This window comes from Malaya genurostris, chromosome 3 (genome assembly GCF_030247185.1).
Source record: "Malaya genurostris strain Urasoe2022 chromosome 3, Malgen_1.1, whole genome shotgun sequence".
NCBI classification, from domain to species: domain Eukaryota; kingdom Metazoa; phylum Arthropoda; class Insecta; order Diptera; family Culicidae; genus Malaya; species Malaya genurostris.
In genome coordinates, this window is record NC_080572.1 from 113,721,387 (window position 1) to 113,725,871 (window position 4,485).

The window sequence follows — 4,485 nt, forward strand, 5'->3', positions numbered from 1 at the left end:
TCGTGTGTCCCATCTACAAAAAGGGCGACAAGCTGGATTGCTGCAATTACCGCGCGATCACTCTGCTGAACGCCGCCTTCAAGGTACTCTCCCAAATCTTTTGTCGTCGAATTTCACCGATTGCAAACGAATTCGTGGGACAATATCAGACAGGATTTATGGGCGAACGTGCTACCACGTACCAAGTGTTCGCCATCCGCCAGGTGTTGCAAAAGTGCCGATGTAGTTTCTAATTTGCACCCCTGTATAGAAAACAAAGATGTGTCCAACATAAAAGTACGGGAGTGTAATTTCAGAGACACAACTTGGTTAAGTACATCAAAAGATATTCGCCACAAAGTTCTGCCCATTCTTTTACAGGGTAAATTTTGAAAAAGCGCCCTATAGTAAAGTAAGTCGTATTCAAAAACCTTTTTTTAATCCACCTGGTGGTGTAATGATGCCTTTCTCATATTACTTATGTTTTCAATGTGACAGAATGTTATGAAGATTCTGTCAAGATTTTTCTTCAAACTTGAATAAAATCAAAAACTTTCTTTGGTATAAACTACTATCACCTTTTCAATTTGTAAACAGTTATGTCAAGTTAATAAAGATTTAACTGTGGCAACCCTGCACGCTATACAAAATTGAGCAAAGTACGCTGTGTGCTAGGCGGTGGCGTTTTCTTCTTCCGTACCGATGCGTACCGATTTTGAATAATTTTGTATGACAGTTTGAAAGTTTTGATACTTATTGCCATATAATTTCAGAACCGGACGTCGGATCTGGATAAAATTGCCCAGTATCTTTTAAGACACTGAGAGCTTTAATTTGGATCATGATTTGTGAAAATCGGTTCAACCGTTACTGAGATATCGAAGTGAGTTCCGTTTTTGGAGTTTTTCTTCACTATTACCGGTGCGTTCGGAAGTGGAAACCAGATAGTCAAAGTAGGTTTAAATATCTACCGACTAACAAGGTCTGCTAACTAGAAGAATCTACCAGTAAATGTTTAAATGTTTGACCGTCTACCGATAAAAACTATCAATTGGAGTTTTTATCGGTAGACTTGAGGTCGATTTACATTTTTGTTACATTGTTAACACACTTTGCCTATATTTCCGGAATTAATTTCTTTCATTATGCATAAACTTTTTATTAGACAATTATCGCGTAAATTAAATCGGAAATTGTGTTATTTCTTATAAAACGTGAAAACGTCGAGTTTTAGTGCACAGCCTCATTCAATATTTGAATAATCTAAGCTCTGGAAACTCCGTCCCTATTTATATAGCCTAAATGTATACTCAATCTAGAAGAAGTAAAACATGCTCTCGATTGAAAGCCATAATAAGTCAGCACTTTGATAATCAATCTCAAGCTTCGCTATTCGACAACCGTAGAAAGAAACTCTGAGTGAACAATTAAGTCCTAGAAAAAATAAATTAATAATCAACATAAAATCTAAACCTTTCGTTTTCCATTGCATTAATCATTGTACTAGGAAAAGTTCCTGATTACCTTTTCATCGTGTATGATCGAGAATAGTTTTTGGCTCATTTGTTACAAAAGTGTGCTCGTGAAATCATAATTCTTCTAGAAGCTTACACAAAAAAAAACAATATCCTTTGCCTAATCCATGAAACAATCTTAATAATTCTTTGCACGGTGGCTTGTAACTTAACTCATTATTACTTCATGAACCTTATTGATATGTTCATTGTTCATGCTAAATTCTTTTACTCCAGGTTTTACTCGCAGCCCTAATATTCAATGTGGGTAAAACCGAACAACAAATTTCAATTACGTTCCGTGTAATCAAATATTATCTTATATAGCGAGTGAAAAACAGATATGCTATCGTCATACGAAGGGAAACATTTTCTTTTTATCGCAACAAACACTGAAAATGCTTCAAGCAGAAATCAGCAGTTTGCTTGACGCAGCGCTCGGAAACAAGGATCTTCAGTGAAGTTCTGCTTTCCAGTTGCAGACATTTTATTAAAAGAGTCCCTTGCTCGGTTACATTTCGATTCCAGGCACGTAAGAATTTTCCATTACCGACACCAGCGGCAGTCCATCAACCGCGGCAGCATCCGGTGTGCGGTGGTATCATCCCCACAGGATGTGCGGGAGGATAAGATCCACCGCGAGGCTACAGAACATACCGAACACAAAAGTGGAAAAGTTACTACGTTCAGCACATGTACTAACATTACCGGGTAAACGAATTTTCCTGCAAGTTTGTTCCTAGAAACTAGATTTCCCACAATTTTTTTTTAAATATACTATCGTCGAATATCTTAATAATTCCTATCCGTGGTGTGTTGGACAAACTAACCTGATATTTTTTGCAGGCTCGACTGGACAGTGCATGGGCTGGTCTTACACTCCCAGAAAGATTTTCTCCCGAAACTGTAAGCGAAAACTGAGCACTGACAAGAAGAAAGTATTTCTATTTTTCATATTTCTTTTTTCGTCGTAATTCAGGCACAGTGAAGAATAAATAGGAAATCGTGCCTCACGGTTCCCCGAATAAGTATAATTCGGTAGATATCAAAGATTACCATTAAGTGCTGGTGTGGCTGGCTAACTTCGGGTGGTGAATACAAATTGTGGTTATACCGCCGGTGTTGAATACGACGGATAAAGCTTTGGCGGGCCCACAAGGCAAAACCGCACCACGATAGGCACGTGATATGTTTATTGTATTTGTTAATATAATTGCACATTGTAGCCTCTGCCGGATCTTAGGCTGTTTCAATTAAGCGTAATAATATGGGTAAATTCAATTAACAAACAAACAACTCCGAAGGAAAAGCACACGTGGAACGGTTTTGGAATACGCCTAAAATAAGGCTTCATTTTGGCAATATGGTAAGGTGAAACTGTGGCAGTTGTTTGCTGAATTGATTCATATTAAATATATGATGGGCACAATGAAAATAAGGAGCAATCGATTATTTTTCGTTGAAAAATCCACTACCTATTACATTCCTTTTGTGGAAATTTAATCATCTGTTTCGTAGCCGATTCATAATATGACTGGTGCTACGATTCTACTGACACTAAGAATCCTTTCAGGTCGGGGCTTGAGAACATACGACAACTGGTTTGCAAGACCAGCATCATAGAACTGTCAATTTTCTAAAAAAGCATACTTATCACAGTAAACGCATAGGGTAACAGAGGTATTTTGGCCACTTCATATACTTTGACCCACCTAACAACAACAATTAATACCTAATCACATTAAATTATTTATTGCGGAAGGGTTTTTCAAAAATATTGCAACATTTGGTGGAGATTTTTACGAAGTCGACCATAATAAAATCAATCCTAAAGTGGGCCAAAATAGCTCTGTTACCCTAATAGAGACACATTTCGGCACACGCGATATGGTCATCATTAGTTTTTTGGAAGAAAGCTGTGGTACACTAGAGCCTTCTCTATTGAACTAGTCGAATTACCGGGTGTTGCTCAAGATTCTTTGGTTAAAGTTACTCAAACGTGCTAATTTTCCACTATCGTGGTGCGGGGAAAGAACTCTTTCCTTCAGCTTCGCCCGACACCGTGCAGAGAGTGTCTGCCTAGTTCATTGGGAGTGATGGCCTTGTTTAATTTTAACTTATTATTATTATTAATGTCGTTTATGTATACCCGGCTTTAACGCTTTTCGGTTGTTCGCCGGGTAATTTTAATTTCTTCGCATGAACATCGCTTCCCTTCTCTCGCTCTCTGCCTTTAACTTCCGCTGAGCGAACACATTACACACTTCTTCTGACCCTCAGGTTGGAAGCGCATAAGTATGCGATTAGCGCATAAGACTACAATTCGTGCATTTTACCAATAAATCGGTTATCTGTTGTTCCTTAGTTGAACCTTTCCCGGTATGGGACCACGCTGAATGTCCACCATTATCCTCCCCACGGAAAATTCCAAAATGACAGCTGTTCGGTACAGTTCGAGATGTAAAAGCATATCGTTTCAAGACTACAACTCATTTCAGGGTCGTTCCCAAAACGAAAGAGGGCGATGGGCTCCGTCAATTTCCGAAATCAGACTCTTTAATTGATTATTTTTTGCCTTTCTCATAAAGAAAGGTTATGCAATCACTTGAAAAACCGACTAGTGAAAATTGGCCCGGAGGGCCAAGTGTCATATACCATTCGACTCAGTTCATCGAGCTGAGCAATGTCTGTGTGTGTGTGTGTATGTGTCAAATAATCTCACTAGGTTTTCTCGGAGATGGCTGAACCGATTTTGACAAACTTAGATTCAAATGAAAGGCCTCGTGGTCCCATACGGAATTCCTGAATTTCATCCGGATCCGACTTCCGGTTCCGGAGTTATACGGTAAAGTGTGTTCAATATTGTACACCGTCACTTAAACCGGCGAAACAAAACACGTAAAAAAATTTCTAAACTGGTCTCAAAACAACACAAATCGATAATCATTATCAGTAGGCAACTAAAAAAACCGCTTCCGGCTATCCTGGTTCC